Consider the following 15,667-nt stretch of genomic DNA (forward strand, 5'->3'; position numbering starts at 1 on the left):
TTGACTGGATTTATATTGCCACTTACTAAACTTCAGGATGTCTCTCTAAGCAGTAAGTCTCCACAAACAGCAAAGTGACAATGAGCAGGGATCATCTGTTTTGATTCAAATTGGGATTGGAGCATCTGCTTCACAGCACTAGGTACAAGGTATGGAGTCCAGCCTTGGCCAACGGCCTGTGTGGAGTTCGCATTCTCCCCATGATAGTGTGAGTCCCCATGATAGTGTGGGTCCCCTCCAGGTGCTCTGGTTTCCTCCCACAAACCAAAGATGCGCAGGTTAGGTGGATCAGTCGTGCTAAATTGTGCACCGTGTTCCAGGATGTGCAGACGAGGTGGATCAGCCATGGGAAATACGGTGTTACAGGGATGGAGTGCAGTGGGTGGTAAGGTCGGTGGTATTTGATGGGCCAATGCTCTCCTTCCACACTGTAGGGATTCTATTCTATGACTGAGGCTTAAGGCGACACAGCAGGGTATCCTTGGAGAAGGAGCATGTGGTGTGTAACAAGGCTCTCGATGCCTTTAGATAGAGGTGGGCACCGCAGGGCATACGGTACTTTATCTCCACCGCTACCCCTCCTTCCCCAACTCTACTTTGATTTAGTCCCTTCCCACGCTGTCACTTGTAATGGTTTGCTTTGCCTGGGGCTTTGTAATGGGCTTTGTTTATAAATATTCAATTGGTTACGCAAATGGTTTACTGCTGGTGATTATATGTTAACAAAAAAGCAAAATGATGTAATGATGATTTTTATGGTGGGAAGGTTGCTCTGCTGTGTGTGATAACACTTCTGGGTCGGAGAAATGGGGGGAAAAAAGAATGCTTCACAGCTCACAGAATGAGAACTGAAAAGCAGTTCCGACTGGAAAGGAATATTTCCCTGGAGTTTAAGTAACTGGGAAGTGATGGTGTCTGGGAATTGACAGAATGGGATGTTCATCATAGGGTTGGTGTGGACTTGATGGATGAATACCCTCTCTCTGCGCTATAGGGACTTCATTCTACTCTCATAAAGAAGAATGTACCTATCTCCATGTGTTGTGAATCTGTGGAATTCCCTATTCCAAATGAAGTGGATGCCAGGGCAATGAGCAAATTTACTGAAGAGATTAAGATGTTGAATTTGCAATGAGTTGAAGGGTGAGAAAGAGCAGGTGGGAAAATCCAGCTGAGACAGAGGTGAGCTCAATCATCACCGTATTAAATGGTGGACCTGGTTCGAAGGGCTGCATTGCTTCCTCTGTGCCCAGTGCTTACCCTCTTACGGTAATAACTGGAAAGCTGAATCCAAAACTCACCACCTTCACCAAAGGAGATTTTCGGAAACAGCAGGATAGTCAGGTAGATTAGCATTCCAAACTTAGATTGTGAGGAAGCATGTGGGAGATAATGATTTTGCAATTTTAAACTGAGGGGAGACAGTGATTTATGGTTTTAGACTGTGTAGTACATTCACAACGTCCAGAATACTCTCTTGTGAATATCTATCCTATACTTTATTACAAAGCCAAGGTCTCTGATAATGAAAACCAAAACACCCAGGAAACATCGCCTCACCGTGTAATCTGATAAAAGACTTTTTTTTAGATTAGATTAGATTAGATTACAGTGTGGAAACAGGCCCTTCGGCCCAACAAGTCCACACCGACCCGCCGAAGCGAAACCCACCCATACCCCTACATTTACTCCTTACCTAACACTACGGGCAATTTAGTATGGCCAATTCACCTGACCCTGCACATCTTTGTGACTGTGGGAGGAAACCGGAGCACCCGGAGGAAACCCACGCAGACACGGGGAGAACGTGCAAACTCCACACAGTCAGTCGCCTGAGGCGGGAATTGAACCCGGGTCTCTGGCGCTGTGAGGCAGCAGTGCTAACCACTGTGCCACCGTGCCGCCCACTTGTGCTAAGTCTGGTGGAATTTAGAACACAGACGGAATGCGGGAAGATTAAATCCAATCCCAAGATCCCGTGCTTAAACAAAGGAGACGACAATAGGATGAGGCAGGATTTGGCTAATGTAGACTGGAAGCAAAGGCAGTGGGACAGTTGATGGACAGTGGGGGAATATCAAAGCATTTTATCAAACAAGAGGTCTTCTTTGAGTCTTTTATGATGAGACATAGCAGTAACCTAAATAGTGTACTTGCAAAACGCCTTCGGTCAATATAATTTAGCTGTCCGATGTGCGGTTCACATTCTTATACGTTTGTGACTTGTGGTTTTGAATGGAAGCTGTCGATCAGGATTATCTCCATGGCAACCGCAGTTTAAAACGTCGAGTTCAGTTCAGCACTTTGTGGTTAAACCACGCACCCCTCCCCCACACCCACGTTGCTCACTCAAGTACCTGACAGGCACTTCAGTTGCAGTCGGGTTATCTATCAGGATTCTGATGTGGAGGAGCCTGTGTTGGATAAAGTTATAAATCACACAACACCAGGTTATAATCCAACAGGTTTATTTGGAAGTACAAGCTTTTGGAGTGTGCTTTGATTTTCCACTTGATCAAGATTATCTCTATGGTAACAGTTAAGTGCTTCAACAATTAGAGGTCATATGTTCCCCATACAAAAGGTTACCCTCTAGCAGTGTAAACTGCTATTCTGGCCCGAGGGATAGCTACTCATCACTTTTCTCCCCCTGTCCCATATAGCTTTCTGTTGATCTTTTATGTTTTTCCAATCGCCTAGTTTCTCGCTGATCTTTGCAAATTTGTATGCCTTCTATTTCAATTTAATAGACTCCCCTATTTCCATCGACACCCAAGGCAGATAACTCATTTTCCTACAGTCCGTCATTTTCACTGATATATACTTTCTTCCGTGATTTAAAATCCAAAACAATTTCCTCACTCCTTTCCCCCAAAGCCAGTTTTCACACTTTCTCTCTCCTCTCTTTGAATTCAATTCCCTAGCTCCTGTCTGTAGGCTAAGAACCAAATCAATGATTCTGCCTCGGATTCTATTGGGGGTTGATGAATCTTCCCCCCACCTCCGAGGTTTCCTTCCTGGTCAGAACCATACTGGGGAAAAAATAATCTGGAACCTCTTATTTTCCCCAGCCCCACCCTCTGATGAAAACCATCTTGCACACACTGGCCAAATCATTTCTGGTTGAACTAAAATGAACCAAAATAGAACTCTAATTGCAGTTCCATCCTTATCCCATTCCGTAACAATCCTGAATCTTCACAAAAATGTTCTGATAACTTTCAGCAAAATGCTCCCCCACTGATACTCCGACCACTTGTCAGGATACCAGGGGAGGGGCCATTCCCTGGGACCTGTTCCCGGAGAGAGTTAGGGAGAGAGCTGTCAATGACAGATTAATCCCACACACCCACAGCTTCCCTCCCTGGCACTGACCCGCACTGCACATACGCCAACAATTGGCCAGCACTGCGCCTGTGCACTGGTCTCCCCTCCTACAGCACAGGCTCCAGATCACACAGGAGCCTGGGTGATTGACAGCAACTGCTGCACAATCGGGTGGAGGGGGCGGGGCTGGAGGACTGGGACAATGGGATTGTGAACAGTGAATGAATGTGGAGGATACTGGGGGATGGATAGGTCAGTGAGGGACAGGATCAGTGCAGCAGCAGGAGGGAATCCTGGATAAACTGAGCAGTGGGAGAGCCTGACAGGAGAGAAACTACAGGAAGGTTCTGTTTGGATACTCAGGCAGGGACAGCTGGGAGACAGCATGGCCTGGTCTAATCAGCCTTTTCAAAGATGCTGTTACACAACTCTGAGCCCGATCCTCTCTGGTCCAGAGGTAAAGACACTACCACCCTTTCCTTAGGGGCTAGTTGGAAAGAAGGGAAGATTTTTTCAATCTCACTCACATGGAAACTCCATGAGCTCCTCCCACTTACTGTCTACAGTGCGGATGGAGGAGACAGAGCAGGTGGGAGGGGGCTCGGATATACGGACTGCCTTTCAAAAGGAACTCAACTGTGTTGGTGATATTATCAAGACTCAATACACAGTCACTAGCACAATGCTGGTGTACATGAACTTTATCCAGAATATTAACACCGAAAGTTGCGCGACGCAGACCCCAATGTAGAGTTAAGTCCTGGATATTATTAACAGCTTTGTGCATGGGAGATCATGTCTCATGAACTTGACTGAGTTTTCTGAAGAAGTAACAAAGAGGATTGATGAGGGTAGAGCAGTGGACATCATCTATATGGACTTCAGTAAGGTGTTCAACAAGGTTTCTCATGGGAGACTGGTTAGCAAGGTAGATCTCATAGAATACAAGACAACTGGCATTTTGAGTACAGAATTGGCTCAAAGTTAGAAGACAGAGGGTGGTGCCGGAGGCTTGTTTTTCAGGCTGGAGGCCTGTGACCAGTGGAGTGCCACAAGGATGGGTGCTGGATCCACTCCTTTTCGTCATTTATATCAATGATTTGGATGTGAACATAAGAGGTGTAGTTAGTAAGTTTGCACATGACACCAAAACTGGAGGTGTAGTTGACAGTGAAAAATATTACCTCAGAGTAAAACGGCATCTTGATCAGATGGGCAAATGGGCTGAGGAGTGGCAGATTGAGTTTAATTCTGATAAATGTGAGGTGCTGCATTTTGGAAAAGCAATTTTTTGCAGGATTGATACACTTAATGGTAAGGTCCTGGGGAGTGTTGCTGAACAAAGAGATCTTGGAATGCAGGTTAATAGTTCCTTGAAAGTAGAGTTACAGGTAGATAGGTTCATGAACATAGAACATAGAACATAGAAGAATACAGCGCAGTACAGGCCCTTTGGCCCTCGATGTTGCGCCGGTCCAAGCCCACCTAACCTACACTAACCCACTATCCTCCATATACCTATCCAATGCCCGCTTAAATGCCCATAAAGTGGGAGAGTCCACCACTGCTACTGGCAGGGCATTCCATGAACTTACGACTCGCTGAGTGAAGAACCTACCCCTAACTTCAGTCCTATATCTACCCCCCCTTAATTTAAATCTATGCCCCCTTGTAATACCCGACTCCATACGCGGGAAAAGGTTCACACTGTCAACCCTATCTAACCCCCTAATCATCTTGTACACCTCAATCAAGTCACCCCTAAACCTTCTTTTCTCTAATGAAAACAGCCCCAAGTGTCTCAGTCTTTCCTCATACGATCTTCCTTCCATACCAGGCAACATCCTGGTAAACCTCCTCTGCACCCGTTCCAGTGCCTCCACATCCTTCCTATAGTATGGCGACCAAAACTGCACACAATATTCCAGATGCGGCCGCACCAGCGTCTTATACAACTGCATCATGACCTCAGGACTCCGGAACTCAATTCCTCTACCAATAAAAGCCAGTACGCCATATGCCTTCCTCACCGCACTATTTACCTGGGTGGCAACTTTCAGAGATCAGTGTACATGGACACCAAGATCCCTCTGCTCATCCACACTACCAAGTATCCGACCATTAGCCCAGTACCCCATCTTTTTGTTATTCTTCCCAAAGTGAATCACCTCACACTTAGCTACATTGAATTCCATTTGCCACCTTTCTGCCCAGCTCTGCAGCTTCTCTATATCCTGCTGTAACCTGCCACATCCTTCCTCACTGTCAACAACTCCTCCGACTTTCGTATCATCCGCAAACTTGCTCACCCAACCTTCTAACCCCTCTTCCAGGTCATTTATAAAAATGACAAACAACAATGGTCCCAAAACAGATCCTTGCGGAACACCGCTAGTGACGGCACTCCATGAAGAAACTTTGCCATCAACTACTACCCTCTGTCTTCTTCCATCCAGCCAATTCCTAATCCAAACCTCCAACTCACCCTCAATGCCATATCTCCGTATTTTCTGCAGTAGCCTACCATGGGGAACCTTATCAAACGCCTTACTAAAATCCATATATACCACATCTACCGCTTTCCCCTCATCAACCTCCTTCGTCACCTTTTCAAAGAATTCAATAAGGTTTGTGAGGCACGACCTGCCCTTCACAAAACCATGCTGTCTATCCTTGATCACATTATTCCTATCCAGATGTGCATAAATCCTATCCCTTACAATTCTCTCTAAGACTTTGCCCACAACAGAAGTGAGACTCACCGGCCTATAGTTACTAGGGTTATCCCTACTCCCCTTTTTGAACAAGGGAACCACATATGCTATCCTCCAGTCTTCTGGCACTACTCCTGTAGACAAAGAGGACATAAAAATCAAGGCCAATGGCTCTGCAATCTCCTCCCTTGCTTCCCAGAGAATCCTAGGATAAATGCCATCAGGCCCAGGGGACTTATCTATTTTCACCTTTTCCAGGATTTCCAACACCTCTTCTCTACATATCTCAAAGCCATCCATTCTACTTATTTGTGACTCAGTATTCGCATCGACGACAATGCCCTGTTCCTGAGTAAATACTGAAGAAAAGTATTCATTCAGTGTCTCCCCAATCTCTTCCGCCTCCACACGCAACTTCCCACTACTATCCTTGACTGGACCTATTCCTACCCTAGTCATTCTTTTATTCCTAACATACCTATAGAAAGCCTTAGGGTTTTCCCTAATCCTACCGACTAAGGACCTTTCATGTCCCCTCCTTGCTGCTCTTAGCTCTCTCTTCAGGTCCTTCCTGGCTATCCTGTAACTCTCAATCGCCCCAATTGAACCTTCACGTCTCATCTTGAGATAGGCCGCCCTCTTCCATTTAACAAGGGATTCCAATTCCTTATTAAACCACGGCTCCCTCGCACGACCCTTTCCTCCCTGCCTGACAGGTACATAATTATCAAGGAGACTCAATAGTTGCTCCTTGAACATGCTCCACATATCATTTACACTCTTGCCTTGGAGTCTACTTTTCCAAGCCACACATCCTAAGTCATGCCTCACCGCATCATAATTTCCCTGACCCCAGCTATAACTCTTGCCCTGTAGTACACATTTATCCCTCGCCATCACGAGAGTAAAAATCACCGAATTATGGTCACTATCCCCAAAGTGCTCACCTACCTCTAATTCTAACACCTGGCCTGGTTCGTTACCCAGAACCAAATCCAGTATGGCCTCACCTCTTGTTGGCCTGTCTACATATTGTGTCAGGAAACTCTCCTGCACACATTGAACAAACACTGACCCATCTAACGAACTTGAGCTATAGCTTTCCCAATCAATATCAATGAAGAAGGCAGTTAGTCTGCTTTCCTTTATTTAATGGCATTGCAAAATTGGCCGAGCCAATAAACCGAACAACCAAAACATGATCCCCCAACTACTATACTCAGTGCACTGCTCAATAACAGCTGGCAACTCAAACACCACATTCACGGACCTGTCTACCATCAACCCCACTTTCAAGGAACTATCAATCCACACTCTAAGATCTACTTATTTGTCAACAGTTCCCAGGAACTTGCCAATATGAGTGAGTCCTATCCTGGTAACACCTCTCCAAAATCAGGAAGAATACAATTGAATGCAGTATTCTAAAGCTGACCTCACCAATGCCCTATACAGCTACGACATGACCTCCTAATTCCTATACTCAGTGACAGAATCCCAACAGTGTTGAAAGAGGCCATTTGGCCCATGAGACCTTTCTAACCATCGAACAGCTTGCATGCCACCGAGCATTTCCCACAGCTAATCCACCTAACACGAACATCATTGGATTGTGGGAGGAAACCAGAGCACCCAGAGGAAGTACACGCAGACACACAGGGAGAGAATGTGCAAACGCCACACAGAAAGTGGAATCGAATCAGAGTCCCTTTACTGATCAGTGCACTGACCAATAAAGGGCAGCGTCCCAAATGCCACGTTGAACATCCTAAAACTCTATTTTGCAGAAATTATGCAATTGCTCTGAGCCCTTCAGAGGGATGCAGGGGACGGGTAGAAAACAGGAACTGGGTTGAGGTATAGATATATAACTCTCCATCCCGCCTCTCCCGCTCTGTTGCCCCCTGTCTGACACCCCGTGTTCCCTCTTGCCCCCCCTCGCTGACTGCCTCATCAGACCACCTGCCTCTCCTCTGTCTCTCCACCTCCTCTCTGTCTGTCCCATCCTGCCCCTCTGTCCAACCCCCCACCATACTCCCCTATCTCCCCCCTCAAACCCGCTCTCCCCTCTAACACCCCCCTTGTCCCCTAGTTCTGGACTCCCCACCACATGAAAATACCTTGTCTATTTACCCTACCCACGCCCCTCCTGATTTTATAAATTTCTATAAGGTCACCCATCAGCCTCTGACGCTCCAAGGAAAACAACCTATTCAGCCTCTTCCTATAGCTCAAATCCTCCAACACTGGTAACATGCTTTCAATTATTTTCTGACCCCTTTGAGATTGTAGAATATTGTTTTGATAGGAAGGAGACCAGAGTTACATGGAATATTCCAAACGTTGCCTAACCAATGCCCTGTGCAGCCGCAATATGACCTTCCGACCCCTATTATACAATGCTTTGACCAATAAAGGAAAGCATACCAAAACTGAAACAACTGCAGATGCTGTAAACCATAAAGAAGAAAAAAAGAAGTTTCTAGAAAAGCATAGCAGATCTGTAGCATCTGTGAAGAGAATTTAGAGTTAACGCTTCTGAGAAAGGGTGACCGGACCCGAAACATTAGCTGATTTTTCTTGACCGATGCTGCATGACCTTCCAACATCTGTGAAAGTTTAAAGGGAACTGTGTCAGGCAGGTTTCTTGTGCAGAAGGTGGTAAGTGACAACAACTTTCTCTCCTGGGAGATGGTAAAAGCAGAAACAATCACAACGTTCAAGAGGCATTTCGACAGATAGATAAGCAGGTATGGGTTGGCAGGGATTTGGATCATATACAGGCAGATGGAATTAATTTGGAATAGCATTATGATCCGCACAGACATGGTGGGCCGATTATTTCACTGCTGTACTGTTCTGCTTTCCGGGGGCGAGAATGTTTTTTTGAAGAAGCAACAAAGAGGATTGATGAGGGCAGAGCGGTGGACATGATATACATGGACATCAGTAAGGCGTTCGACAGGGTTCCCCACGGGAGACTGGTTAGCAAGGTTAGATTTCATGGAATACAGAGAGAACTAGCCATTTGGGTACAGAACTGACTCAGAAGGCAGAGGGTGGTGGTGGAAGTTTGTTTTTCAGACTGAAGACCTGTGACCAGTGGAGTGTCACAAGGATCGGTGCTGGGTCCACTCCTTCTCATCACTTATATAAACGATTGGGACGTGAACATAGGAGGTATTCGTAATTTTGCAGATGACACCAAATTTGGATGTGTAGAGGACAGTGAAAATTATGACCTCAGAGTACAACGGGACTTAATCTGATGGGCGAATGAGCTGAGGAGTGGCAGATGGAGTTTAATTTAGAAAAAATGTGAGGTGTTGCATTTTGGAAACTCAAATCTTAGCAGGGCCTCGGGAGCATTGCTGACCAAAGAGACCTTGGAGTGCAGGTTCATAGCTCCTTGGAAGTGGAGTCGCAGGAAGATAGGATAGTGAAGGCGGCTTTTAGTATGCTTTTCTATCATGGTCAGAGCATTGAGTATAGGAGTTGGGAGATCATATTGAGTCTGCAAAGGACGTTAGTTAGATAACTTTTGCAATATTTCATGCAATTCTGGTCTCTTTCCTATCAAAACAATATTGTGAAACTTGAAAGACGTCAGAAAAGGATTACACGGATGTTACCAGGATTGGAGGATTTGAGATATAGGGAGAGGTTGAATAGATTGTTTTACCTGGTGCGTCAGAGGGGTGACTTAAAGAAGGTTTATAAAATCAGGAGTGGCAGGGATAGGGTAAACAGACAAGGTCTTTCCCCTGCAATGTTGGGGGTGTGGGTGGAGAACGAGTAGGGGGGGAGACAAACAGACTGGGGGCGAGGAGAGTTATTTTATAGATCTACAACTCAACCTTGTTCCTGTTTTCTCCCATCCCCTTCAACCCCTCTGAAGCGCTCAGAACAATTGCATAGTTCCGTGGAAGTAGAGTTTCAGGGAGATCAGGTGCTGAAGGTTGCATTTGGGACGCTGACCTGTATTGGTCTGTGCACTGATCAACAAAAGGACCCGGGTTCGATTCCACTCTCTGTGTGGTGTTTGCACATTCTCCGTCTGTGTGTGCTTCCATTCTGTGTCTGTTTCCATTCCAGACATCTCTATGACTCTGTTTTGCTAAACGTGAAGGGTTTCAGAAAAATCTCCAAGGTTATTCTTAGGACTGTGGAGTTAAAGGGAGAGGCTGAATAGGCTGGGTTTTTTTTCCCTGGAGCGTCAGAGACGAAGGGGTTACCTCATCGAGGAGCACAGACAGGGTGAATAGCCAAGGGCTTTGTTTCCACCCAGCATCGGGGAGTTCAAAACTACAGGGCGTTGGGTTGAAGGTGAGAGGGGACCTGAGGGGCAAACATTTCACGAGGAGGTTGCTGTGTGTATGGAATGAGCTGTCATAGGAGTAATGAATGCATGGAGGATTACAACATTTAAAAGGCGTCTGGAGGGATACATGAATAGAAAGTGTTCAGAGTGATAAAGGCCAACTCTCCCAAATGGGACTGGATCAGTTTACGATATCTGGTTGATATGGACGAGTTGGACTGAAGGGTCTGTTTCATGCCGCATAACTCTATGACTCGAAGTGCTTAAGCAAAATGGTGGAAATCTGAGATAAAAGCGCACGTGCCTGGTGTGATCACTACTTCAAGGCTGAAATGTTTCCTGCATCTCTCACCATTTCAGGTGCTGCCCGACCTGCTGAGGATCTCCAGCACTTTTTGTTTTTATTGCAGATTTCCACCATTTTGCTGAAGCACTTAGAGTCAGAGAGCTGTACAGCTCCATGTTTTGCTGACTCTGACTCTGATTCCTGGGATGTCAGGACTGATGGATGAAGAGGGACTCAATCCTCATTTAATACTCGACCTCCTCTGTTTTTCTGAGCTGCTGACTACATCACTCATATTCTACCACCCATTCCCTGAACTGAATCTGACCCATCTAAGCCTACACTTTATTTCCCATCCCTCTGCCAGAGTAGTTAAAACCTCACCATGGAACTGGCAATAGCCCCCACCAGGGGATTTCTCCCAGCCCTGCCCAGGAGTAACTGGTTTGGCTGGTACAGGTCCCACCTAACCCAGAAACCATCCCAATGCCTGAAGAATCTAAACCCTTCACTAGTACATCATTTCTCCAGCCAAACATCCAGGTGATCTATCCTCTTATTCCTACTCTCATTAGCACATGGCACTAGTGGCAATTCTGATATTATTACATTTCAGGAGATACATTTTAATGGATCTCTGATTTTCTTTTATACTGTTTTGAGGCCCTCATCCCTTTATTTCGCAATGTCGTTGGTATCTGTGTTCCATAACCATGAGCTTTTTACCCTCTAGCTCCAGAATGTCCTGCAGCCGCTCCATGATATCACGAATCCTGGCACCAGGGATGTAACATACCATCCTGAACTCATTCTTATGGCCACAGAAGTGCCCGCCCTGTCCCTGACCATTGAATCCCCTGTCACTGCAGCCCTACCACTCTCTTTCCTCCTGTTCTTTGCAGCAGAGATCTCTGTGGTGCCATGAAACTGGCTGGTGCTGATTGCCCCTGAGAGGCCACCCTACCCGGTCCCCCCAAACGGAATCCCAAGCGGGAAATCTGTTTGATAAGCGGATGATCACTGGGGACTCCTGCACTCCCTTCCTGAGCCTTTTACTTGACCTGATGGTCACGCATTCCCTTTCTGTCCGTGGAACCCTCATCTGCAGTGTGACTAAATCACTAAACGCACTGTCCATAATATTCTCAGTATTGCAGATGCTCCACAGTGAGTCCACTCACTGCTCCAGCTCTGAAAAACTGTTTCTTAGTAGCTGCAGATGGCACACTTCCTGCACACATAGCCGTCAGGTACACTGGAAGTATCCCTTACTTCCCACATTGTATAAGAGGAGCACACCACGGGTCTGAGGTCTCCTGTCACAACATCGCTCTAGATTCAGCTAGTTACTCCCTTTCAAGAGAATTTAAATGAGCTAGTAACCTTCCTTCCCTTGAAACATTTCTATTATAATCAAAAGCACCGAACTTTAACTGAACTGATATGTTATATTTTTAAAAACTTAACAAATACACCGCAGGTATCACTTACAAATTGGCTATTCCAATTGGGACCATGTGAATTGCTGAATGGCCTGAACTAAAACTGAGTTTCAGCTTCACCTTCTCCCTGTCTCACCTCCCTCTGTTTTCACCCAACTCCAAAACACACTCATTGAGCCAAACAGCACTCTCAGTGCAGCCCTATCATTTTCATTGTCTGCTCACACCTAAACTGCCCTCAGCCTCATGTACTGTTCCAGTGCATCTCAATGGGAGCTCAGGGACAGCACCTCATCTTTCAGTTCAGCCCTTTGTAACTGCAGAGTCAACATGGATTCAGCAGTTTCTGGATGAACAGACAGTTATCAGAATCTGGAACATTCCACCTACAAATGTGCAGGAATTTGAGTTCATAAGGAATTGTAATAAGAAGTTTGCAGGGAGTTGAAAATAGGGAGTTTACAAGTTAATATCATGAAGTGGGGTGATTGGGACTAAATCTGACAAATCTTACAAACATACGAGGTATAATTTGGATAAAATTGTGCTCCCTCTCAGGCCAAATCGCCCAAGGGTGATCCAAACATGAACTTGAGCACCCTTCTGCTTTTTGCTTGACAAAAGTACTGGAGATATTTTCCCACAGAACAGACAAACCTTTCTCCTTCCACAGTTAAATGCCAATGATATTCAGATCCTGATGACTCCGCTGACTTTGGAAAGTTGCTTTCGAGATCCCGGTCTCATTTATTCTCAATATCCTATAAAAAGAATTCACAAAACAAATCTCACAGTCAGTGCAAGATGAATAGTAAAGACAAATATTTCTCTGGTATGTGTTTGCTGTGTAAATGCTCCTCTTCAAATCGCCCCTCCCCCACCCAGGAAGAACACATGTCCATGCGCCTCACTGTACCTTGCCCCAAATAAAGATGGCGGTCAAAACCCAGGACCTATCACCGCCTGAGGCCCTCAGCCGCTTTCCCATTTGCGGCACACTTGGGATCAAGAGTTTCTAATTCAGAACTAGCGACCTGTACAGAGGTGTAATTAAACCCTCCCAGTCTGAACTGAAGCATTCCATCCAATTTCCACTGCCACTCTCCCCCTTTCCCGTTTCCGGCTCCTGCACACAGCTAGGGTATATCCGGGTCTCGTGACTTTCCTCAGAAACAATGGAAGCTGGGAAAATTCAAATCCCTAGTGTGGAAACAGGCCATTCGGCCCAACAAATCCGCACTGACCCTCCAAAGAGTATCTCACCCAGACCCATTACCCTACATTTCTCCTGACTAGTGCACCTAACCTACACATCCCTGAACACGACAGGAAAATTAGCCTGGACAATTCACCTAATCTACTCATCTTTGGACTGCAGGAGATAAGGCTAAAAGAGTAAATAATAGGTGGTTATGGGGCGACCATTCAACAACATGGCATCAAGGTTTACTCATCTCCTCTCCCCAACCTTATCCCAGACCCAACCCTCCAACTCAGCACCGCCCTCCTGAACTGTCCCACCTATCTATCTTCCTTCCCAATTATCCACTCCACCCTCTCACCATTACCCCCACATGCATTTTCCTACCATCTTCCCAACTACCTTCCCACCCAGCCCCACACAACCATCCTATAATCTGTCAGCCCTCTTCCCCACCCTCACATTCCTGATGAACTGATTAGGCCCAATATGTCAATTCTCCTGCTCCTTGGATGCTGCCTGACCTGCTGTGCTTCTCCAGAGCCACACTTTAACACAAGCTGGAAGATCAATACCTCATTTTGTACTTGGGGACCCTTCAGCGCTCTGGCTTCAATCTTGAATTCCATAATTTTAGCCCTAAGTCTTCCCTGCCCTAGTGTCCTAGTCCCCCACCCCATACACCAGGCTTTGTTATTGCACTGTCTGCCATTACACACTACCTATGCGTAGCCGCTAACAGTCCCCATAATCAGCTATTCATCTCCCCCAGCCAGATCATTATCCACTCCATTGTCCAACTGCTCCTATCTATCTCTTTGGTCTCTAATCCCATTTATCATTTACTTTTTAACCCCTACCTTCTGCATATAAACTGACATGTTTTCTCAGTAATTTCAGTTCTGAGGAAGGGTCATCGTATCCGAAATGTTAACTTTCATTTCGCTTCACAGATGCCGCCAGACCTGCTGAGCTTTTCCAGAACCTCCTAATTGTTGTTTCTTATTTACAATATCCGCAGTTCTTATGGTTTTCATTTACTGGGAGCTTGTCGTTCAGATGTAGCAGGCAACATCGTGTGTTTATAAACCCTCTCAGTACACAAACACAATTTCTCTCCCAGTCTCTGCTGTCTCTCCCACTTCCGTCACACTCACTGGGACAGCACCTCCCCCCCACCCCCACCTCACAGTGACACTGCCCCTGCACATCTCATGGTCACGTTTTGGCCTGCTGGACCCACTCTTCATTCACTCCCATTGGCTGGAGGATCACACCAACTCTCCTATTGGTCTGAAGCTGCTGTCAATCAGGCAGGATCCATGTGAAGAGTGGTGGGTTCCTCCCATGAGCGTCGGAGTCTCAGGGGTGACCACATAGAGGTTTATAAAAACATGAAGGGCATGGATAGGATAAATAGACAAGGTATTTTCCCTGGAGTGGGGGAGTCTGGAACGCGAGAGCATAGGTTTAAGGTGAGAGGGGAAAGACAAAAAAGGGATCAAAGGGGCAACATTGTTCATGTTGAGACTGGTACGAGTATGGAATCTTCTGTCAGGGAAGTGGTGGCAGCTGCTACTGTTACACCATTTGAAAGGCATCTGGATGATTACATGAATAGGAATGGTGTAAAGGGATATGGGCCAACCGCTGCCATATTGGACTAGATTAGGTTGGGATAAGTGGTTAGCATGGACGAGTTTGACCGAAGGGTATGTTTCTGTGCTGCATTTTTCAATGGCTCTGCCCTGGGATGAGCTTCATCATTCACAGTGAATGGGACAGCATCACAGAATACAGGGGTTGGGGGCTATTCAGCCCATTGGGGCTGGACTCTCTCCCTCTGGAGATGCAGTAAATCTGTCCCAACTCCCCTCACATTTACCTGAAGCCCTCCAAATGTATCCTCAAATAGTTAAATTCCAAATCTGTTTCGAAATAACTGCTGAATCTGCATCCAGCTGTGGTTCAAACTGTTCTAGATGCTCAGAATTTACTCAGTAAAATAATCTTCACATTTTTACCCTGAATTATTTGCCAGTTACCTGATAGTAGTACTAAAAATTTTGACGCTAATAATTTCTCTCTCTGTAAATTAAATATCCTGGAAACAAATCGGCTCCTGGTCCAAATCATTGCTTAACCTTCTCAGCTCCAAGGAGAATTATCTGAGCTTCTGCTAACTCTCTATAAAAGAGAAACCTACCTTAATTTTATTTTATTCGTGTCATACAGATGTTCAACACAGAAACAGGCCCTTCACTCCAACTCGTCCATGCCGCCTAGATATCCTAAATTAATCTCGTCCCATTTGTCAACACTTGGCCCATATCCTTCTAAACCTTTCCTCATCACGTACCCAATCAGATGCCTTTT

The sequence above is a fragment of the Chiloscyllium plagiosum genome, unplaced genomic scaffold (assembly GCF_037043375.1).
Source record: "Chiloscyllium plagiosum isolate Xiang-an unplaced genomic scaffold, Cpla_swu_hap1 HiC_scaffold_50, whole genome shotgun sequence".
Lineage (NCBI taxonomy): Eukaryota > Metazoa > Chordata > Chondrichthyes > Orectolobiformes > Hemiscylliidae > Chiloscyllium > Chiloscyllium plagiosum.